The sequence below is a fragment of the Malaclemys terrapin genome, chromosome 10 (genome assembly GCF_027887155.1).
Source record: "Malaclemys terrapin pileata isolate rMalTer1 chromosome 10, rMalTer1.hap1, whole genome shotgun sequence".
NCBI lineage: Eukaryota > Metazoa > Chordata > Testudines > Emydidae > Malaclemys > Malaclemys terrapin.
The window spans coordinates 4,287,239-4,312,714 of NC_071514.1; the positions used below are offsets into that span (position 1 = coordinate 4,287,239).

The 25,476-nt window shown below is 41.7% G+C and overlaps 1 protein-coding gene across 2 annotated transcripts in view; it reads right to left on the bottom strand.

The window, feature by feature from the left end:
* The window catches only part of PIAS1 (protein inhibitor of activated STAT 1), a 91,306-nt gene that overhangs the window by 57,746 nt on the left and 8,084 nt on the right, over positions 1-25,476 (bottom strand). The window contains exon 1 of one of the 2 annotated variants that reach the window (XM_054042266.1): positions 6,606-6,626. The exons of the other annotated variant lie outside the window; for it this stretch is intronic. The gene's annotated coding sequence lies outside the window, so the exon portion shown is untranslated. Of the gene's footprint in view, positions 1-6,605; positions 6,627-25,476 lie in introns of those variants that run through there. 2 annotated transcript variants of the gene reach the window in all.

Below are 25,476 nucleotides of genomic sequence, written 5' to 3' on the forward strand. Positions count from 1 at the left end.
ACACATTTAGTGTTAGCAGAGTTCTACAACTGTTTCCCAGACAAATACAGACAGACATTTTTTCTTCTTCTGTGATTCAAGCTATAAACTACTACTCTAAGAAGTTTATAGCATGGTTCTAAAATATGGTTCTAACTGAGGTCCTCAAAAATTAATCCTTGTTCACAATGAAAACCATATTAAAGGATTAAGTCATAGTACAGAAAGGGTCTCCATTAATCTCACTATACCTACAGCATCCAGCAGTATTAACACATTGTTTCACTGCCAGATAGCTCTTTGACACTAGAAACAAGTCTCTCTCTCTGGATGTTCTGGTAAAATCTACAATTCCTGGTGATGAGGGTTTGTGAAGTTCCCCTCTGGTGTTATCTGGACTGGTGATCTGCTAGGTCACTCCAATCCTTGACTCTGGGAGCCAGCTTTACCCTGCTCTGCTGTGAGAACCCCCACTCCTGGGCTGTTCACACACAGCCTCTGGCATGTGAGCTGCTCCCAGCTACTTGCAACCAAATGACTTATCCCAAGGGGAGCCTCTGACACACTTCAAACCAAACACACTGCTTCAGGTAGAATAAACAAACCAATTTATTAACTATAAATATAGATTTTAAGTGATTATAAGTCAAAGCACAAGTCAGATTTGGTCAAATGAAATAAAAGCAAAATGCATTCTAAACTGATCTTAACACTTTCAATGCCCTTACAAACTTAGATGCTCCTCACCACAGGCTGGCTGGTTGCCCTTCAGCCAGACTCTCCCCTTTGATCAGCACTTCAGTCGCTTAGTGTGGTGTCTGTAGATGTAGGTGGAAGAGAGAGGAAGAGCATGGTAAACGTCTCTCCCTTTCATCATGGCCTTTCCTTGCCCCCACCCCTTCAGAGTAAGTTGAGCATTAATGAGTCTCTTCAAGCAAGGTTGAGCAATTCCTCTGGTGTGGCCTCATGCAGGTGAGTCATTGCATTGTAGCTCCCTTGCTGGACAATGGTTGTTGATGGATTGTTTGACACCCCGCCCAAGCGTTGGTTACTTTCCTTGCTGTTGCCTCTGGAGAGCTAATATCTGGCTGATTCCCCCAACTTACAGTATGTTTTAGTGACAACCATACTACATAATTCTCATAACTTTATATGCATTAATGATATACAGTATGGACAGAGAAATGACTTTCAGCAGATCACAACCTTTCCCGATACCTTACAAGGCATGCTTTATACGCAAGATCAAGATTATATGAAAATGAGGGTTACAGCATGCTCCCCCAAGGTATACAACTACTCTAAGAAGTTTATAGCATGGTTCTAAAATATGGTACTAACTGAGGTCCTCAAAAATTAATCCTTGTTCACAATGAAAACCACACTAAAGGATTAAATCATAGTACAGAAAGGGTCTCCATTAATCTCACTATACCTACAGCATCCAGCAGTATTAACACATTGTTTCACTGCCAGATAGCTCTTTGACACTAGGAACAAGAGTCTCTCTGGGTGTTCTGGTAAAAATCATACGATTGCAGGTGATGAGGTTTTACATCACGTATAGCTAAGATTTGTTCATCCCTTCAGGGATTTTACAAACTAAACAACTGGAATTTCAGGATCACAGTAAGATTTATGAAAATATTAGCAAGGATGTCAGGAAAAACAACATATTCCTTCTCTGTATGAAGCCACATTCCCTAATCTTAAATCCCATTTGTAAGACTAGCATGCTGTTAAGATAGAACTATAAAAATTGTAATCAGCCAATTGAAAAATTGCAAGAGAGAGTAAGACCAAAAAAATTCATGGAAACCTCAAGCCCCTCCATGACAGGTTGTAACTTCCTGCATCTGTCTAATGCATACAGAACACTAAAAGGCTGAAGTTACAGTAATTCAATATGGAAGGGAGGCAAAAGCAGAAAAGTACAGTAATAAATATACAACACACTAGAACTTTATGCAGGATATTGCTATTCATAATGAAAAACTCAGCTCCTTTCTGGTGTTACCCAAGCAATGTTTTCCCAAAGTGATGTAAAAAAAATTTACAAAATAATTAGGGCTGTTGATTAATCCCAGTTAACTCAGGTGATTAACTCAAAAAAATTAATCACGATTAATCGCACTGTTAAACAATAGAATACCAATTGAAATTTATTAAATATTTTTGGATGTTTTTCTACATTTTCAAATATATCGATTTCAATTACAACACAGAATACAAAGTATACAGTGCTCACTTTATATTATTATTTTTATTACAAATATATGCACTGTAAAAATTATAAAAGAAATTGTATTTTTCAATTCACCTCATATTAATTAATTAATGGAGATATCCCATCTCCTAGAACTGGAAGGGACCTTGAAAGGTCATTGAGTCCAGCCCCCTGCCTTCACTAGCAGGACCAAATACTGATTTTGCCCCAGATCCCCCAAGTGGCCCCCTCAAGGATTGAACTCACAACCCTGGGTTTAGCAGGCCAATGCTCAAAACACGGAGCTATCCCTCCCCCCCTCATACAAGTACCGTAATGCAATCTCTTTATCAAAGTGCAACTTACAAATGTTGTTTATTTGTTACATAACTGCACTCAAAAACAAAACAATGTAAAACTTTAGAGCCTACAAGTCCACTCAGTCCCACTTCTTGTTCAGCCAAGAGAAAACAAGTTTGTTTACATTTACAGGAGATAATGCTGCCCACGTCTTGAGAACAGGCATTCACATGACACTGGGGGTCACAAGATATTTATGTGCCAGATGCGCTAAAGATTCATGCACCTCTTCATGCGTCGGCCATCGTTCCAGAGGACATATGCATGTCCATGCTGATGACGCTTGTTAAAAAAATAATGCATTAATTAAATTTGTGACTGAACTCCTTGGTGGAGAATTATATGTCTCCTGCTCTGTTTTACCCACATTCTGCTATAATTTCATGTTATAGCAGTCTTGGATGATGACCCAGCACATGTTCGTTTTAAGAACACTTTCACTGCAAATTTGACAAAATGCAAAGAAGATACCAATGTGAAATTTCTAAAGATAGCTACAGCACTCAACCCAAGATTTAAGAATCTGAAGTGCCTTCCAAAATCTGAGAGGGACGAGATGCGGAGCATGCTTTCAGAAGTCTTAAAAGAGCAACACTCTGATGTGGAAACTACAGAACCCCAACCACCAAAAAAGAAAATCAACCTTCTGCTGGTGGCATCTGACTCATGATGAAAATGAACATGCATCAGTCCGCACTGCTTTGGATCGTTATCGAGCAGAACTCATCACCAGCATGGATGCATGTCCTCTGGAATGGTGGTTGAAGCATCATGGGACATATGAATCTTTATCACATCTGGCACGTAAATATTCTATTATTGTTTACCAGCACGATTAATCGCACGATTAATTGTGATTACATTTTTTTAATCGATTGACAGCCCTAAAATTAATAAGTAGGTGCCAATTAAATGTTCCTGTAATACACAGGTGATGATGTAGCATCCTTACCTGAGGAAAACCTTATTTTATGTATTTATGCCCTGAGAAGAACAGTTCATAATCATTCGTTTTGAACAAACCCATTCATTCACTGGTCCAATTTGCAAATAAAAAGTTTCAAGTAACTTTATTTTATTGTTAAAAATAATTTGCTATCTAAGTGATTTCAACATACTGCAACTGCAAGGAAAAAATTAAACTAGGATTGATTCAGTGTGCTAGTTCCCTCTCTTCTAAATCAGTCACCTTAAGCAGCTCACATGTACCACCACCTACTTCATGGTTCTGATTTGCTAATACTGTACTAAGCTTCTCATTGCAGTGGCAAAAGTCCGACATACAGCTTCAAAAGTCCAATACCATTTACTGTATAATGTTCTCACACACCTGTCAGTTTTCTTGCTAATAATACCACTGAAAACCTTTTAATATATCAGTTCAAAAAACAGTTTTAGCACTTCAGCGTTATTAAAAATTCTGTTTGGACATCTAAGAACAGAAAAAACATCTTTCTTGCACAGTGGCTTACTGATTTATTATAGATTAACTCCCATCATTTTGTTTCAAGGTCTCAGAAATGAGCTGTATTTGATGTCTAGAACCTGTGGTCTTGTTTATAAAGGACCCAGCAGCTAATGAAAATTCCAAGATGTCATGGGAGTACATCATTGTCAATATATTACTGGAGTGTGGATAGTAACGGAATAGTCTCTAAATCTTTTTTGTTTGTTTGTTTTGCGCAGTTTGGCCAACAAACTTAACAACAACAAAATAAATCAAAATAAACAAATGAAAGTACCCAACTTATTGTGTAGGTGGTGGTTTAAGGCCAAGATTTTTCAAGTGTCACTAGCAATTTCGACAAAAAACAACAAGGAGTCCGGTGGCACCTTAAAGACAAAGGGATTTATTTGGACATAAGCTTATGCCCAAATAAATGTTAGTCTTTAAGGTGCCACTGGACTCCTTGTTGTTTTTGTGGATACAGACTAACACGGCTACCCCCTGATACTTGATAGCAATTTCTAGTTATCCAAATGCCCAACTTAAGAAACCTGAGACAGGGGCACTCACTCCTGAGTCCTGCTAGTGGCTGGGTGTGGTACTGCAATCGTTTTCCTGCTCCTGGCACCCTCTGCAAGGCTGGTCTTCAGTAATTCAGCCCCTCCAGTTAAAAATCACACAGTGAGCAATGGACCACTTCCGGCGTAGCAAATAGTTCAACACAGTATCAACCCTCACCAGAGTCTTTAGCCTCACCGCTGGGTCCTTAACATCCAGCTAACCTGCTATGGCCCTGCAGTTCCTTTTATCTAAGCCTGCTGGGCTCTAGTTAGCCACTTCCTCGAGGCCTCTCTCCTCCACTGCTCTTTTCTGGGGCAGGGTTTAGTAGCACCACAGGGCCTCCAGCAGGGGGCCACAAAGGCCTGGTACACCCCGTCACACCACCATAAAAGGGCTTGATTTCCAGAAAGCACCAAGCATCTATATTTTGAAAACCAGGCCCCTTTAGAGTGCCTCAAGTAGGTCACACACAAATCACTAGTCACTTTTGAAAATCTTGGCCTCAACGCTGTTTGGACTAAGGTAGGACACACTCACCTGTACCTAAATTATCTTCAGTATAGGGGCAAATAGGCACCTAGATGGATATATGTGGGAATGACTGTTTCTATTTCCATCTGAACTGTGCTGTAAGTAAAAGGTGCTCTGACATTCTGTCTGGAATCTCTTCTCACCGATAGATATGCTCGATGTTATTCAAAGATCATCTCTGTGCGGTCAGTTGTTTGAAGCCAGAACATTTTTAAAAGCTTCCTTTATTGAAGAAAACGATTTCTAAGATGTTATGATCCTTGAATCAACCTACCCAAAAGTGAGGAAATAAGTTGATGACTGGTTTCTAACAGGCGGCCTTGGACACTGAAAGGGAACTTCTAAGCAGCAGCATTTTACTTCAAAAGTGAGTTCGCACAGGAGGCCCTAAAACTTGCCATTAATACGATCATGCTTCTGTATCTAATTCATTTGATGCCTTCACAGAATACACCATAACCAGGAAGTAGCAAGTTCCATCAGCTCTCAATTGACATCTGTGGAACAACTAGCGCCAACATACAAGGATATAAATATGCTGTGCTTGGAAACAGGCAAAAGTCTATATAGTGCATTGGATTCAGAGAAAAATGATTCAGATCAAGCTTAGAGTAATCAGTACTCATACGTAGTAGTAGTACTAGTCTCAGCCTAAAGCAATTCCAGTTTTTCCAAGTTCACAGAAGGGAGAATTTTGAAGAGACTAGCAGCACTTAGGATCACACAGGGCTGTTTTCCTGGGCCCAGGAGACCATATCTAATCTTATATCAATAACTTGACTTGCAGATCTTTAGGGACATCTACCACCTGCTGGAGTCAAAACTAGTGGAAAGCCCTGGCCAGAAAAGACCACTCTGAGAACAAATATCAACATTCACTTGATAGCAAGGAAGACATATGATGATGTGATAAAATACATTTTCTTTCCAGTGAATGACTATCTGCCATTGCTATCTGCCAAAAGTTTAGGACTCTGAAGGCCACCCTCCCAACAGCTTTAAAGGTGTTCCATGATTTTCAGAGATATCTGTGGAATTTGCTATGTCATACAACCATAAAATCGCCACTTAGCCATATTTAAGCTGCACTTCAGTTAATACAAGTCACGTTTGATTTTAATCCACTCCAGAAGCTTTATCTTCAAGAGGTTTTATTCACTAGGTGTACTAAGTTATTACTACTGGCATTAAAGGTTGTACAATATGGTGGTAACCTTTATTTTATTTGTAGGAAACTCAAATTTTCTTCCCAGGGCATTTGAGCTTAATTTTCCCTAGTGTATTTAGTCTTGCAGATGGGACTTGTTTTACAGTGGTATTCATTAATATAATGTTAAAGACAAGTAATTACAAAAAACTAATTTAACAGTTTTTTTATATGCAATGGTGTGTCTGTGACAAGAATAAAATAGCTTTTACGGGTAAAGACAAATGAGGCAGGTAATAAATAAGACATGCTTTCAAGGATTTGGGATAGGGTTATTGTCAGACAAATTTATTTTTTATTAAAAATGCTCTTACTTTTGACTAAGTCCTCCAGCTGGTTGATGGGACGGTTTTAATTCATGTGTAACAAGCCTCACTAGAGTCCACCTAGGGCTACAAACACAACTGGTTGGACCTTGACCGAATTACTGTATATCGAAGGATAACATGGGGAAACTATTCCATGGTATCTGTGAAATCAAGCCGCCTAGTAGTCCGGTCACCTATGGAGCATTCAAAATTTTGTCTATCCCATTTTCCCTTCTAGTATAACCAGCAAAAAGTATCAAAAAGTGTTATCTTTTACAAATCACAATGCAGCAAAAAAGACAAGCATCCATTTTTCCACCTTTTGATGTCCAGATTTAAGCTTCTGCACACTTGAAAAATTAATACCCAAATACACAGCTATAAGTATTAAATTGTGATTTGCAGAACAAGAAATCCCATATATGAAACAAGAGGTGCCACTTTAGCCAGAACTCTTGACTACAGCATTGACTAGAGATGGAAGCAGTGTTATTTTGTAAGTATCATCTAGTGCAGAAGATATATACCCAAGTAGCTTTTAGAAGTCAATTTTTAAAAGAAAAGATGGACTAAGATTTCTTATACTGAAATAGAATGCAAGTGGAATTTAATTAATGTACTCATACTGTGTTGGGGGAGGAGGGGGAAGGAAAGAGAGGACCGCCGGAAGTTGTTTGTGGAATATGTTAAGTGCAAGAATTAAAGCAATTCAAGGTAAAGACGATTTTTGCACTCAGTTTTGTTGCTACTTGATTTTGGTAGCAGTCATTTAAACCTCTTCAAACTCCAATAGACACGTCCCTCTCTTCAGCCTTATCGGCCAAATTAAGTGTTTGTTTTGAGTAAAGAAGTTTGTTTCCGTAGCACAGATGTTTATGCCCCTTCGTGTTAAAGAAAAATTCAACATCTTTTTTAATATTTTCTTTTACTTTAGAGAGTTGCAAAGCGATCAGTTCTTCATCCCCTGAAGAGTATACACTTTTCTATCCTTTACAAATCAGAGCAGGATATTGAATTTTTTACTGCTTACTGTTTAACATGAAATGGAATGAAACAGTAATTTTAATAAAAGTGTAAATTGTGCAAACAGCTAGAAAGAGGGTAAGACACACCAAAAGGCACCTAAAGTTTGCAACAGTAGACTTTGCACTCCATGGTCACAAATTCCCAGGCAACGCCATAGGAGATAGTGCAGTCTGCTGCTATAATTCATTACTTGAGATATCTATACAAGTTTCTGCTTCCAGCTCAGTATCTAAAGTTCATGTCAATGCTAGATACTGAACTGCATTCTGAAGCCACACCCCCACAATGTAACCATGCCTATACCCTGGTGGGTGACAGACACGAGCAAACAGATGTTCATTTCCTTCGCTGCTATCAGCCCAAGAAGAAAATAAGTGACAAAATTGTTTTCTGGCATTGTGGCATCCCTGTTCACAAGATCTCCTCCCTCTGAAATATGAATTCCCTCCCCCTGTGATTTCATCAATAGGGACAAAAGGGAGTGTTTCTAATTTGTCAAAGGCTTGTCTACACATGGAGTTCTCTGATTAACTATTCCAGAATAAGAGTGCCCACATATGGAATTAATTGGGATAGCACCAAGTATGGACATACCCAAGTGCTTTGTTAAGACAGAACCAAGTACTATGGGATACAAATACACAATTGATCTTACAAGAACGTTCACCCACCCTGCCAGATGTAGGAGATTGTCTGACACAGTGCTCACAGCACTGACAAAGCCAATTTAGAAAGTACCATTACTACAGTAGCCACACAGTATTAGAGTCAATTAAGCTTTTTTTTTTTTTTTTTTTGGGGGGGGGGGGGGGGGGAGAGTGCATTGCCCATGCATGTATATCTTGTATGAGACAGAGAAGCATTTTTCTTTAATATTACAGCCCTTTAGTACAGTACTGCTTATACCATTCTCAGTGTTTCCATTGCATGAATGTGGAGCCTCCAGTAGGCAAAATACTCCCTAGGGACAACCTCACCCTTAGCTTAAAAATAAATAACTTTTGTCACAAGGAAGATTACTATAATTAGTCATTTGACAGCACTGTCTAGTGTTAGTTTCTGTTGCATCTGTATAGTCAATTTCCCTTGGGTTTTTCACACAACGGAGGGGGGGGGGAAATCTATTTAAGAATTTTTTTAAAATGTATAAAAATTGGCAAGGAGACTCGGGGGCAGAACAAGTGTAGTACCAGTAACCACTTTTAAACCTATTAAAATGGACTATATTTTAAGTTGTCAGTATTCCTTTAAATCAAAGATTATCCAGAGTCATTTAAAAAAAGATAAATGCAAGACCTATTGGAAGTCTTAAATATCTATTGGTTTTATTCATCAATAGGACCTGTTCTTGCAAAGCAGAAAACTACACAAATAAAAACAGTGATTTCTAAATATTTTAAATGACAAGAAGCCAGTTCCACCATACAAAGATGTAATACACACAAAAACAGCCACACTAGTAAAGGCATAGCTATGCAAATGAGATCACACTCCTCCCCTTGAGTTAAGAGGGGATGGACCAAGTCACCACTAATTCTGATCCCCAAGAAGCATGATAAATTACCTCTAATTAAGCCATTTAATCAGCTACCCCTTTTCAAACATGTAACATTTTTTAAAATACCCATCTTTATAAGGTGGAACAGATTTTTCTAATGTATCTTTTTTAAAAAAAAAAAGATGTGAGCAGTGTTTTAGTTTGGGTACAATATACAGCATGATGAAAATATTTTTTGACATTCACTTCCTTGCGATGACTCAAAATTACAGTTGTGGTTCCATGACTGAGGCCAAGGTAGGGAACAAGAGAGATTTCAGACAAGGAGCTGGGGCAACGGAGGGCACGGATTTGGGACAGTGGAGTGGGAAGGAGACTGGGACAGTGAGTGGGAAGAGGAGGCTGGACTGTGATGAGACGCCTGAGGAGTGGAGACTGGGACTGGCTAGGTAAGGAAGAGCAAGGACTGGGACAGGTTGAAGGAGACAGGGCAGAGTGGGAACATAGAAGAATCTATGCCCACTAGAGCATAGTCCCTAAAGAGCCTAGAACAGAACTCAAGAATTCTGAGTCTCACCGTCTCTCTGCTATTAGCATATATCTGTGAAACCCATTGTCAAAGTTTTCCATATCCCGCTAGTGCTGGTCCACATAGCAGTAACATGCTATCCTCCTCCATTAGCTCCAGTGGCAGAAGTTTGCATTGTGGATCTAAAGGTTCCAACCAAGCTGATGAATCATATTAGTGGCAATAGGATGCCACACAATGGAATTTCTGTTTTTTTTTCAGTTTGTTTTAAAAAAAAAAGAAAAAAAAAACACCCAGGATGTTAGGCACCCAAGACAAACCCTCCATTAAAAAGACATTACAGTTGCAAAATCAAGCACTCAAAAGTTAAGGAAGGACAGAATTAAGGTTGTAGGTCCCCACCCCCCTCTTGCATTATGATACAGTCTTTAATTACAGGAGCACATACTTTTTTTTTTTTTTTTTTTTTTAAACAGAACCCATCCTAGACAGTGCTTACTTAGTGAGTAGGTAAGCAATATTTTGTTTTTCAACATGTGGACCCATGCCTTATTTACTGCTATGAAGATCCAATTAATTTTCTCATACAGTTTTCAGTACAGTATCAATGCTTCATAGTTTTCATACCAGCCCTGAGAGATGCAGAAGTATTGTTACCCCCACTTTACAGAGAGGTTCAGAGAAGGGAGACAAGAACTATTAGATTGGCAGATTATCCCATATCTGCCTACTGCAGGGTTTCTTGCTGACTACCATCAGAGAGAGGATACTGGAGCAGATGGATTATGGGTCTGATCCAGTTTAGCTATTCCCTTGCTCCTAAATACAACAATTAGACTTACTGTTGGAAAGAGAACGGGGGGGGGGGGAGAGGGGGGGAGGAAACCCTAATGAACTATGTACTAATACCAATGTTTTAAATAAAATATGGAATTTTATAATTGATCCTTTGAAAACATAACTTTCAGGAAACAAATCTAAAACAAAAACCTTTTTACTGACTTTGTAATGATGGTTACCAGGATGTACATGGATCCAGACACTCATAGGCAGGAGTCTCATTCAGAGGTATTCTTATTTGGAAAGATCACAGTTCTAAAAAGAGCAAAAGTGCCAGTATATAAGCACATAATAAGACTAACCCCAAGGATGTTGAGAAATGTCAATTTCCACTGTTTGTCTCAAAGCTGATTTCAGGTTTTAGCCCAGAGATGATTGGGGACAGCGGGAGGACAGGACACCAGCATGGTCCTGATTCAGTAACATACTGTTGTGGTTTCTACCCTCTCTCAACACCACTCCCTCCCTAACTGCTAGAAAAAAAAGTGTCCAGGCACCAAGACCAAGTTGTTTCCCAGTCATCTATTACACTTCCAGAGTGAAAGTAACAGCGATTCACACCTCCTTGTCATTCCATGTCCTCCAACCTCGCTGCCATCATCACCCAGCCCTTTCAATGTTGTTTAACATTATTCATATCTACACACTTCCATGTTGTTAGCAATACACTGTATCTTACCCAATAGCCATAATATTAAGGTCCCAAATATCATAGCCATGCCATCCAGTTTTCCAAATGCTCATGTTTTTACTATATCAACATGTAACACAATTTTCAAAAATAAAAAAAATCACAACTTCTCATGGCTGATTTTGAGCCAAACAACAAAATGTATTTAAATATTCCAGTATTAAACATTAGCATAAAATAGATTTGATAAGTGGATGCAAGCCCCTTTCGCTTCTAGGTCACTTGTTCAAATCTAGTTCAAAATGATAGACACTGGGCACTATCAGCCATTTCAGTGTTTATAAGATCTGTTGGTAATCAGTACAATTCCCAGTGGGCTTTAGGTGGGGGGGGGCACCTACCTGTGACGTTATCTGATTAAAATATATGACCATATAGATCATTGTTGCAACCACTTCTATAGATTTGCAACAAATCTTGTACAAACTGTGGCATGTAAGATGTCTACTAAAAGGTTATGATTGGCTGGTTATGATTATGCTGTCTGTATGCATATATCATTTTTGGTATTTGAAGTTATGAATATTGAAATCTATACCTGGATTTCAAATGTTTGCTCCTGGGGTAACGCCCACAAGGTAGTTAGCCAGCACATGTTGGAGGGACTATTCAAATTAAACAACAAGGAAATAAAATGGCTCATTAAGAAACACTTAACGGACAATGGACCATGGGAGACGCCCATCTACACTGAATGGATGTGCTGTGTGAAGTATAGGTAATGGCTTCTACTATGTCCACACCTTCATGCCTGATATGTGACTTGCCCATGTGACTCCAATCACTATCTTATCACCTATAATTTTCCACTAAGTGTGCTGAGGGCTTTGTTTGAAATAATGGGTTCCCTTCACATGGCAGAAGATCTAAAAGGCCCTGGAAACCCTCCATTTTGCCTCTTTTCTGCTCCAGCCTCTGGACTATGAACTTATATTCCTGGAAGCATTCTCACCAAGGAATTGAGGACCTTCCAATGATTTGGAAGCAGCCAGAGACTTGACTTAAGCCAGCAAATTTATTCCATCACTGCTACAAGCCTGAACCAAGAACTTTGCAATTATTGTGTGTATTTAATTACTTTAACCAATTTTAATTCTCAACTTTCTTTCTTTGTATGAATAAACCTTTAGATTTTTGATACTAAAGGATTGGCATCAGCGTGATTTTTGGGGAAGATCTAAGTTATATATTGACTTGGATCCAGTTCTTTGGGATCAGAAGAACCTTTTATTTGAAAAGATTGGTTTTAAAGAACCACTCATCTCTAAGTCTAGTGTTTTCGGTGATAATACAAGGACTGGAATGCCTAAGGAAACTGCTTTTAGGACTTCTTTTTAGCTAGTGTGGTGAAGCAGAAGTTTACACTTTTGTTGCTGGTTTGGTATATCCTATGGGGGATTAGCCAGGAGTCTTAGGGTGTATCTGCCCTATTTCTCAACAGTTTGTCCTGAATTTGGCATCCTCAGTTGTGGCCCACTGAGGCCCAGTTACACTACCCACAACTGTTGGGAGGAAAACATGTTCTTGGTGAAAGAGCGAAAAAGGACTAAGCCATCAATTTATGCAGAGTTTATGCTCTTCCTTCAATGACAATTTTAAGCCAAAATTTTAAAAAGCGATTTTGAATGACCAACTTGATATACCTTAAAAGGCCTTGATTTTCACAAAGTACTAACACCAATCCTCTAAAATTCAGGCACTCAAAAATCACTAGTCATAAGTCTTGGCTTCACCCTTAGTTGCAAAAAAACCTTCAAACCGAAAGTAAATCAAGACAGTGAAATGAAAGTCTGCAGACAGCTCCAGTGCTTTTGGCACTGTGCACAGATTTCCCATTTACTAAAATTAGCAAGTCACTGGTCACTTCTATGATTGCTATTCAGCTATTTAAGGCAGCAGTGAAACTGTCCAGAATCATGCCCATTTCATTCTGTTGATACTTGAAAACAGGATGGGCAGCAATAGAGCAATTAGATCTGTATACCAGGCAAGAGAGGGGTTAAGAAATGAAACCGAGGGGTAGGAAGCGTAGTGGTGACCCAACACTTTCACAGTAGCCAGCAAAGTTTTAGCTTCTCCCCCCTTCCTTTCTCCAAAAAGAGAGGAGACTTTGGGTTGAAGGGAGTATAAGGGGTGAGGAGCCTAGAGATCCTTCTCCTTTCCAGTATCCAAAGGTAGGGGGAGGAAGGAAGGAAGGAAAGCAGGCTTCAAATTGATCAGAAACTAGTCAGCCATTGAATGGAACAGAAGCTGTATTCCCTTCCCAGAGTAAAGTCCAAAGGATCTCAGCTCGGGGTGAGGGGCTTCTGACCGAAGAGTATTTCCCCCTCCCTGGACCATGTGGATGCCTTTGACATCGTATGTCTCAGCCTCTCTGAGTAGCAAGTGTCTAGTATATTTTTCAAGTACTTGCTGCCTAAAAGGACTTGAAAAATATACCAGACATTTATTTCATGTTTTCACATTGTGTCTGGTCTCATTCGCTGGCTGCCTCAGTAGGCGCAAGGACTGAATCATCCTCTCATCGTTAGGCCTTGTCTATACTAGGAAAGTGCAGTATATTAACCCATAAATAGAAAAATCTTAACTAATGTAACAGCTTTAAACATGATTTTGCCTTAGAGTGGACAAAGACAGTCGTGTTGTATTAAAAAAATCACATTTAATGTTGTTTACATGTTCATGCATTCATTCCCTACCCCACCCCCACTAGAGACAATGCCCATAAAGACGGTTGTTCTAAGTTAGGGTTAACTGTTCTGCAGGAAGAGGGAGTATTTCACTTCTCAGCACCATTAATCTGGCACTCCCTCATTCCCTCCTTCAAACACTACATTTATTTCATAATAAAAAGAAAAGATTACCTTAATTTAACTTATTTTCTACCCAATGGAAATAAACTCTGCATTCTAGCTAAAAAATTATATGCCAAATTTAAAATACACAAGTTAAAAATCACTAAAAACAGACTACAGAATAGATCAGGGATGGGCAAACTTTTTGGCTTGAGGGCCACAACTGGGAATAGAAATTGTATGGCGGGCCATGAATGCTCACAAAATTGGGGTGGGGTTGAGGGCTCTGGTTGGGGGTGCGGGCTCTGGGGTGGGGCCAGAAATGAGGAGTTATGGCTGCGGGAGGGGGCTCTGGGGAGGGTGAGGGCTGCAGCTGGGGGTGCAGGCTCTTGGGTGGGGATGAAGGGTTTGGGGTACAGGAGGGTGCTCTGGGCTGGGACCAGGGGTTTGGAAGGCAGGAGGGAGTTCAGGGCTGGGGCAGGGAGTTGGGGTGTGGAAAAGGGTGCAGGCTTGAGTTACAAGGCGTATCTGCCTTCTCTCAATGGGTCAATTGTATAGCTGATGGTCCTTAATGGGCCATCAAGCAGACTAGGCAGAGATAACACCAACTTGTCTGGAAGGTCTCCCAGAAGCATAGCATAAGTTTGAAATACAGACAGTATAGAGCCAATATTCATAAATTCAACTACAAAATTGATACACACATATAGACAGCATAATCATAACCAGCAAACCATAACCTTGTCTTAGACACCTCATTTGACCCCCTTTATACAAGATGTGGTGCCACCATAGGACTTTGGTTGCAACCATGTTCTATATGGTCCCAGTTCAAATCAATAATGTGACATCCCCAATGCAAAACTGATGCAGGAAGGGATGACACAAACATCACTGACTGCATCCCAAGAGCTCCCTATCCTTGGGTCTGTTTCACTACAGCTAGTATTGGGTTAGAAGCCATACCAGTGTATAACAGAAATGGTTTATCAAAGTCATGTTCAACAAAATGATTGAATCTCTTTACAAACTTAAGGTAAAACTTGGTTAGAACAACAGTGGATTGGATCTGCTCTTGCAGCACGGTTCCTGTATGTCTCATGTGATCTTGCTAAGAGCTAAAGAAAACAGCTACTTTATCCATACAAGCTCTGGAAAATGTTTGGAACCCAATTCTGAGGTTCTTACCCACGAAAGCTTATGCTCCCAATACATCTGTTAGTCTTAAAGGTGCCACAGGACCCTCTGTTGCTTTTTACAGATTCAGACTAACACGGCTACCCCTCTGATACTAGATATTAATGTTGTTCATAGTACAGGGATCTTGGCATTTAGCCATGAAAGCAATATGGTAGTGTGCCTCAGTTTCCCGTTTCATACAACACATTAGGTCTGGAATGTCTTTTCCCCTGTGAAAAGTTTCAGTGTTCCTTCTCTGGCTCCTACACATAGGGGCAGCCAAGGGACTCCACTCTGCACACTGCCCCGCCCACAGGAATCACCCCTGCAGCTCCCGTTGGCTACAGGGTTCCCAGCCAATGGTAGCTGCAGGGGCAGCGCTTGGGGCGGGGGCAGCGCTTGGGACGGGGGCAGCATGCAGAGCGGAGGCCCTTGGCTGCCCCTTCGCGTAGGAGCCGGGGGGTGGGGAGGAGGTGACCTCATGGGAACACCCTACACCCCCATGTTCATCCTTATAATATGATTGTGTGCTATCTAATGCAAAGTTTGTCATGTCGGGTGTCTTCGGCAGGCTCATGCTGTACTGAGCATTGTTGTTATAGTAATGTTAGTTATGTGTCCTCATGGCTTAAAGCAAGCCCAGGCAAAAACTCTCCAAGAGCAGAAGGGCAGTTCACACCTCATCAGGGCATGTATTGAACAAACCCCGCCCAGCCTCACAGGAACAAAGGACACTGGCCTAGGCAACAAAGGATCTGTTGGACTCTCCAATGAGTCACCCCCCTTCCTTTGGTCAGTTTGAGACGGTGATGAGGTAATGCTCACCTGACATTGAAGGGGGGTGGAGGGGCATGGCAAAGCCAAGAGGGAAGAAAGAACATGATAAAAGGGAGAGACGTTTGCCATGCTCTTCCTCTCTCTTCCACCTCCATCTACAGACATTACCACCAAGTGTCTGAAGTGCTGATCAAAGGGGAACAGCCTGGCTGAAGAGCAACCAGTCAGCCTGTGGTGAGAAGCATCTAAGTTTGTATGGGAACTGAAAGTGATAAATTCAGCTTAGAATGTGTTTTGCTTTTATTTCATTTGACCAAATCCGACTTATTGTGCTTTGACTTATAATCACTTAAAATCTATCTTTGTAATTAATAAATGTGTTTGTTTATTCTACCTGAAGCAGTGCATTTGGTTTGAAGCGGGTCAGAGACTCGCTTTGTTAAATTTATTTGTTAAATTGATGAACTCATATAAGCTCACAGCGTCCAGGGGGCATAACTGGACACTGCAAGACGGAGGTTCCTAGGGTTGTGTCTGGGATCGGAGATTTTGGCTAGTGTCATTCAGTTGCACAATCTAAGGAGCAGCTTACATGCCAGAGGCTGTGCGTGAACAGCCCAGGAGTGGGGTTCTCACAGCAGAGCAGGGTCAGGCTGGCTCCCAGAGTCGAGGATTGGAGTGACCTAGCAGATCACCAGTCCAGGTAACACAGGAGGCCATGGTGTGGCCCCCAACCCAGCTTCCTGGAGCCACATGGAGTGGCTCCCAACCCTGCTCTCCGGCTGGAGCACCGGAGCGGAGTGGGGCCATGTGGCTGCTTCTGGGAGCTGCGTGGAGCACCCTCCAACCCTGCTCCCTGGCTGGAGCACCGGAGCAGGGCAAACCCCAGGCCCCGCTGCCCAGCGCGAGCTCAAGGGCCGGATTAAAATGGCTGGTGGGTTGGATCCTGCTCACAGGCCATAGTTTTCCCATCCCTGGAATAGATATTGCATTTAGCTCAGCTGTAGCCACACTAATGACTGCTACAAAAATAGCAGTCTAGGAAGGTCATAGTTCAACATCAAAGCTATTTGGTCAACTTTCCATAGAAAAGAGAAAGTACAAAAACTACATTACAAAAATGGGAAGGGTGCAAAGTAAGGCACTCGGGAAATTAGAAAGTTATGATAGCTAGTGCAACTTTAACTCGGCCCCTTGTAAGTAAGCCTTTTTCTACTATCACATGCTATTTTTAACATCCCAGATCCCTGCCTCATTCAGAGCACAAGATGGATGGTGCTCAGTGAATGAAACAGCTGTGCAGTATTTCTTCTCATATTTATTGTTAAGCGTATGGCCCCTACTTCATTTGTCGTACACATCCAAATCCTGCACTGAATAAGGATTTCTCATTTAATAAATCTTTCCAGAGTGATCATCAACGTATTAGCTGAGTGACTCAGACACATTAATTAAATTTATCCCCATAACATCCCTATTACACACATGCAGAACTGAGGCACAGAGAAATGAAGTGACTAGCGCAAGATCACACAGGGAGACTGTGGCAGAGAGAGGAACAGAACTCAAACCTCCTGGGTTTCTGTTGCCACAAGTCCATTCATCCTCTTATAGTAAGCTCCTGTCACATTCACCTTTCACTGTGATTAAGACAATGACGCTCTGGACTTAAACCAATTCACCACACAACACTACTCAGGTGCAAACAGAAAGCGACAGTCCTGAAGGAGATAAAAAGCATATCATCATAGGCACAAGGGGACAAATAAAGATAGCACAAGCAATCTTCACTTTGTCACTTTCTGCTCAAATCCTTCACTTTGTGACTTGAGCATTTTTATAATGCATTTCTGTACTAAATAAATACTATGAACTTTTTAATATTCAATTAGTTCCTTTTGAGTCCTGCCTCTTTCCCAAACACCTTCACTAACCAGTAAGACACAGTACTGCCTATTAAACTTTCCGAAGCTACACATGTATGTGCAATAACAGAAAGTTCACATGCCACTAAAAGATTACAAAAGCCAATGTGCATGCATGAAGTATATACGCTTATAGTTTTGATAAATCACTGGCTTTAACCAGAGCACCAGAAGTCCCCAAATCATATATGCCTAACTCTGCCAAATTTCAAGTTGCTACCATCTATTACCAATATGCTTGAGCTGTTTAAAATAAAAAGTATTTTTTTCTTTCACCATTTCTCCAAAACTGCTGAACAATTGACTCAAGTGTTCATAAAAATTTTACTCTAAACTGAGAAAAGTATCTCAAATTTCAGCCACAAAACGATTAAAAAAAAAAAAAAAAGACTAAAGTTACAAGCAATTGAAAATAACCTTTTAGAATGAAAAAACTTATTCAATCTCAACTATAGGGGTCCCTATTCGAAATGCCTGCAACAAAACTGAAATTGTAGCATCTTCTGATAGCTTTTAGTGAACTATCAGCAAGATGCTTCAGCAGATTAATTGAAGAGATGCTGCCAGGTCAACCTAGGTTCCAAGGTTTCACAAAATCTAGGATAAAGAGAGTGTTTTGTTTTTATTACAATGAAAAGTTCTAGAATTAAACTTTCCTCTGCAGTACTTGCAAAAAAATGACAATCATGGAGTGCTAGCAACGCACAGTTAGAGGGCGAGCAAAGATTCCGGTTCAGCCAATTTTTCAAAATGCTCAAGAATCTACGTGCATACTCAAGTAGTCCTGCAAACTGCTATTTCTCATCAGAGGCTGGGATAGAGCTGCTGGTACAAATTTGAGATCATTTCATCAAGGGATTCCTGAGACACAGCGCATAGGGAGGGCCGGCCAGTACATTTTTCCCATCCATATAACATTTTTGCACATTTCTGTGGCACAGACTATGGCACTGATCTGGACAAAATTGAGATTACCCAATTGAATTTGGCCTCGGTACACTGTGTGACAGAGTGGGATGTGTGTGAAAGGGCCAGGTCTCCATCAAACTGGGAACTCCATTTTGTTTTGTGATTTCCACTTTTGTACGATCTCTCATTTTGTGTGCTAACTGCCATTTGGCATTCAGTGTTGAAAAGTCAAGGTCAGTCTATTCCAGACACTGCCCTCCCACAGAAGAGTGTGGGACACCCCAGTGAGGATCACCAATGAGAGTATCCTCAAGGGCCATCAACTAATTCTCCACCTGCCCACTTCGGGGGACAATGTATTTCTTGACATGGGGACTCTCTTGGCTGGGATTGGAATTACCCAGTGTAGGTACATGGCCAAAGGGGGTAAGAGACTGTTTTTAAGGAAGGGTATGCTTTTTGAGAAGAGGGCCCATCCACCACCTCAGAAGATGGGGCTGGAGGAAAAGAGAGCAGGAAGGGACTCGCAATGCTGACCAGACCTTGGACTCTCAGGGGGAGAGATCAGATTAAGGGGTGGGGTGAAGACAGACATGTCTCAGGACTACGGTGCTCTGTCCCACTCTAATGGTGGCTGGGCCTGCTGCGGCCTTGGCTAACAAACTTGGGTCTTTAACTCCGGCAGCAGAGTCACATGGTTTTAGATCCAGAGGTTCTAGCTTTGCTCCCCACTGCTGACAACTCACCCAGGGCATCCCATCACAAACACTGTGAGACTGGGGCATCTTGAACCAGGTGCAGTGCACTGTGTCAACCATGTGAAGGAGCTCAATTCATAACACAGGTATGAGGGCCAGGTCTAGATTAGGTAAATACACCCCCGTTGTGACGGGTTGGATCACAGAAACCCCCTTGGGAGCTGCCACCCGATGCACCAAGACTACCCCTGCTTCTGTTTTCCCTGCCAGCTCAGGACTCCAGCACCCTGTCTTGCTGAGCCAGACACTCCCGTCTGGCTTCAGACACAGACCCAGGGTCTGAATCACTTGTCCCAAAGCTGCAAGTTTACCCGAAAACAGCTCACAGTAGTGTGCTTGTCTTTAGCACTCAGATGCCCAACTCCCAACGGGGTCTAAACCCAGATAAATCCGTTTTACCCTGCATAAAGTTTATGCAGGACAAACTCATAAATTGTTCGCCCTCTATAACACTGATAGAGAGATATGCACAGTTGTTTGCTCCCCCAGGTATTAATACATACTCTGAGTGAATTACTAAATAGAAAGTGATTTTATTAAATACAGACAGTAGGATTTAAGTGGTTCAAAGTAGTAACAGACAGAACAAAGTAAGTCACCAAGCAAAATAAAATAAAATGCGCAAATCTATGCCTAATCAAACTGAATACAGATAATCTCACCCTCAGAGATGCTTCAGTAAGTTTTTTCTCAGACTGGACACCTTCCAGGCCTGGGCACAATTCTTTCCCCTGGTACAGCTCTTGTTGCAGCTCAGGTGGTAGCTAGGGGATTCTTCATGATGGCTCCTCCCTCTCTCTGTTCTCTTCCCCCCCTTTATATATCTTTTGCATAAGGCGGGAACTCTTTGTCTCTCTGGTTTTCCACCCCCCCTCACTGGAAAAGCACCAGGTTAAAGATGGATTCCAGTTCAGGTGACATGATCACATGTCACTGCAAGACTTCATTACTCACTTGCCAGCACACACATATACAGGAAGACTCACAGGTAAATACAGCCATCTGCAGACAATGGGAGTCATCAAGATTCCAAACCATCATTAATGGTCCACACTTTACACAATTACAATAGGCCCTCAGAGTTACATTTTATATTTCTAGTTTTAGATACAAGAGTGGTACATTTATACAAATCAGATGATCATACTCAGTAGATTATAAACTTTGTAATGATACCTTACAAGAGACCTTTTGCATGAGGCATATCCCAGTTACGTTACATTCACTTATTACCGTATTTTCTCTAAAACTATCTCAGTTACATTATATTGACTTATTATCAAGTTTTTATAAAACCATATAGACTGCACAACGTCACACCCGTCTTCAATGGGATAGCTAACACATTAACACCCTAGCAGTGACAGAACAGGCTGCAGTTTTACCTCAATAATACTGGTTGAGTTGAAGTACCACCTCGATTAGCTACAGTGAGGTAAAACTACAACTTGCCCAACCTACACTAGGATTTTAATGTGTTGGCTAGCTCACTGTAAAAAAAAAAAACCTACCCGCCAGGAAGCAAACAGTAGCCCTTGTACCTGAGCACTACCCAAAGGGTACGTCTACACTTAGCTCCGGGTCCGGCGACAGGCAATCGATGTTCTGGGATCGATTTATCGTGTCTGGTTTAGACGCGATAAATCGATCCCGGAAGTGCTCGCCGTCGACGTCGGTACTCCAGCTCGGCGAGAGGAGTACGCGGCATCGACGGGGGAACCTCCCTGCCGCGTCTGGACCCGCAGTAAGTTCGGACTAAAGTACTTCGAATTCAGCTACGTTATTAACGTAGCTGAATTTGCGTACCTTAGTCCGAAGTGGGGGGTTAGTGTGGACCAGGCCAAAGACTGAATACAAATCCTGCCCTCAGCTGATTTCTGAGACTGTCTGGTATGCACAGTACTACTCAGACTGAAGAGAAGTTCTTCAGGAAATATTGCCCGAAGTGCAGGCTATGTTATGGAGCAGCACTTATAAATCCCCAAATTAAGACTGAAAAACTGTCTCAAACAAAAAGGTTTGCTCAAAGTGCTCTATAATCTACATGTGTAAGACGACTGTTTTGAAAACTGGCATGCCACAACAAGGATAGATTCTGTGTTATAAAATTTGGAGTCACATGGTCAAGAAATTCCTGACATACAAGTATCAGAGGGGTAGCCCTGTTAGTCTGTATCCACAAAAACGAGGAGTTCAGTGGCACCTTAAAGACTAAGATTTATTTGGGCATATACTTTCATGGGTAAAAACTTCACACCATAAATTTGGGCCTGAATAGTATATTTATGCCTGTATCTGTAATTTTCACTCCATGCATCTGAAAAAGTGGCAGAGTCCTGTGGCACCTTTAAGACTAACAGATGTATTGGAGCATAAGCCTTCATGGGTGAATACCCACTTCGTCAGACGCATGACCCTGAGTTCAGCTATTCAATGGTCCAGTTTTGAAATATTTCTATATTACACTACAAAACTCTTACTATCCCTGCTTACCATGTTTGCCCCTCTACGAGCTACTGTTTCTTCAAGAACTCTTTATGCATGATGCTCAGTGTTTTAGGTGAAAAAAGGTACAGCCCCTTGAACTGAAGGTCCTTTGAGTTCAAATCCTCATCAGGAGATTTGCACGTTTTGCACATTAGTGCTCTCCACCCACCTTTTTTCGGTGTCTGGGGCCAAAACTGGACTCCGTTTGCAAGCCTGAGTAGTGTGTGCAACTCGGAGGCAGTTCAGCATCCCACAGCTGTATGCCCAATGCATCTGCCCAAGTCTCACCCTTGGAGTTTGGTGGCTAGTATGGCATGTGACATGGTAGTGTGGGGCAGCATCCTGAGTATGACTAGCTACCACATTGAAAATGACACCAGAGAAGCCAACACAGAGGACCCAACAAGGACAAATCAGTTCTGTGACAGGAGAGGCTCACTGAACTCCTGCTATGCATGAATCAATTCTCCTGCTAGGCATGAGGGATCAGGTCTGTGCTGGGAGCTGGGAACAGGCATTCAGTGATGAGATCAGGGGAGGAGGGAGAACCCCTACTGAGATGAATGAAATACTTCATACCTCTGTGAGCCTCCCATTCTGCAGAAAGGTGTACTGCAGCCCTTCCCACACCCCAGCCAAAAATGGAGTGAGGACTAGGAGTAGGCTCAGAAGGATTAGATTTTTAATCTGTAAAAGTGCTGATAAACATCAATTTCAACACACACACACACACACCCCCCAAAAGGATATTTCCAGCGATAACTGAAATTCACAGCTAGGGAAAGTAAGAAAGATATCGCTTGATAACTAAACGCTTGAGTCAAGGATATTTACTTTGTATATTTTAGCAGGATGTTGATACTTTGTGTTTTAAGTTTTAAAGCTAACTTTTTGAAACTGAACATCTACAGTCATTAAATAATTGTCTGCCCCTCCAATTCCCTGCAACTGTGAAAATTTAAAGATAAAAATGGAAAAATTATTAAAAATAAAATCGATATTTATTTTAAAAAAATATAAAAATCAAGTTCTGCCATGCCTAGCTATGAGTCATCTCCCCTCTCCCTCGCTATCTCCTCCTGGCAGATAAACTCCTCACAGCCCATCGGTATCACCTTCCTTCCCATTAGTGGCCCCTGCAGCCTTAGTTAGGGGCATGGTGGGGCCAGGAGGAAGGCATACCTGACAGATAAGTGATGTGTCCAGAAATTCCCCTTGTGTCCCTCAGTCATGCTCCCGTCAGTACCGCCACTGCCTCAGAAAAAAAGGGAAATTCACCTCACAAAAAAAAAAAGCTTCATTAATGCAGAGTTAAGGCTGTCTAGCCTTGCCTCATATGTGTTAAGAACATGGAAGGTGGCTAAACTTAAACCTCTGAAAACCAGGAAGGAGAATTAAGGTAATGTCTCCCACACCACACCCGCACACAATCTTTACTCTGCCCCAACTCATCTGTCAGAGAAAACAAAACTGTGTCCTTTCAGAGCACGTAGAGGCCCAGGATAAAAATCACATTTAGGATGGGCCAAGTGAACACAAGCTAGCTACGCCCAACCTCCACTCGATCACTTCACTTACTCCAAACAAACCCCCAAAGACTTGCCAAATGTTAATGCCTGTTCATCCTTGGCCTAAGGGTTCCCTGAGGCATCACCTTTGGTTCCCTAACTGAGCCCTGTGGTACCCTCTGATGTGTGCAAGCAGACTGGTAGAACCTCCCCCCGATAAACAATTACTCCTGAGGGCATTCTATGCAAAAATATTAAAAATTCTACATCAAAAACTTAAAAAGTTCTGCACACAGTCCCATCCTCTCCTGCCACCAGCCCAGCCAGGACTAGCAGCTGATCCCGGCTCAGGGCAGGAGCCAGTGTCTAGGGTGTCCCCAGCCCTGAGGTGATTTACTTCTCCACTGGCTGCTCCAAGTGCCTGAAATGATGTACCTGCGCTGCTAGCGAATGGTGCGTGACTGCTCTTACAGCTTCCCTTTGATTCCCTGTCAGAAAGCCACTTTTCTGCAGGGAAGCAAAGAAATCTGCAGGGGACATGAATTCTGCGTACGTGCAGTAGTGCAAAATTCCCCCAGCAGTAAACAATGCAGAACAGAAGATGCACAGCAGTACATGAATGGCTCTGTTGATTGTTTCCTTTATTTCCTTGTGCAGGTATCATAGTTTTGAGAATGCTTGGTGAAGATCTTGTAGGTGTTGGTCTCTGTCTGAGGGGTTGGAGCAAATGTGGTCCCTGCACGGGGAAATAAGGAAACAAATCAACAGAGCCAGACATGTACCCAGAAGCCTCCTGCTGCAAGACAAGCCCAAGAAAGAAACCAACAGAACTCCACTGGCCATCACCTACAGTCCTCAGCTAAAACCTCTCCAACGCATTATCAGTGATCTACAACCCATCCTGGACAACGATCCCTCTCTTTCACAGGCCTTGGGAGGCAGGCCAGTCCTCGCCCACAAACAACCCACCAACCTTAAGCATATTCTCACCAGCAACCACACACACCGCACCAAAGTAACTCTAACTCAGGAACCAATCCATGCAACAAACCTCGATGCCAACTGCCCACATATTTACACCAGCGACACCATCACAGGACCTAACCAGATCAGCCACATCATCACCGGTTCATTCAACTGCATGTCCACCAATGTTATATATGCCATCATGTGCCAGCAATGCCCCTCTGCTATGTACATCGGCCAAACTGGACACTCCCTACATAAAAGGATAAATGGACACAGGTCAGATATTAGGAATGGCAATATACAAAAACCTGTAGGAGAACACTTCAACCTCCCTGGACATACAATAGCAGATGTAAAGGTAGCCATCCTGCAGCAAAAGAACTTCAGGACCAAACTCCAAAGAGAAACTGCTGAACTTCAGTTCATTTGCAAATTTGACATCAGCAGCTCAGGATTAAACAAAGACTGAATGGCTAGCCAACTACAAAAGCAGTTTCTCCTCCCTTGGTGTTCACACCTCAACTGCTAGAAGAGGGCCTCATCCTCCCTGATTGAACTAACCTCATTATCTCTAGACTGATTCTTGCCTGCATATTTATACCTGCCTCTAGAAATTTCCACCACATGCGTCTGACAAAGTGGGTATTCACCCACGAAAGCTTATGCTCCAATACGTCCGTTTTGGTGCCACAGGACTCCTTGTCACTTTTTACAGATCCAGACTAACACGGCTACCCCTTTGAGAGTGAAAGTTGTGTGGAGATATGCCATGGGAGACATTGCTTTAAACTGTATTTTTTTTGTTTTCAAACGTTTAAGTTTAGCATCCTGTGTGTTCTGAGACAGCATTAGACAACCTCAACTCTGCATTAATCAAGTTTTTTGGCAGTCATTATATTTAAGCATGAGAGCCAAAAAAGACTAATTTATGTCGACTGATGAAGACAACTGAAATTCCAAAAGTAGACAACTGTTGAGAGTTGTAA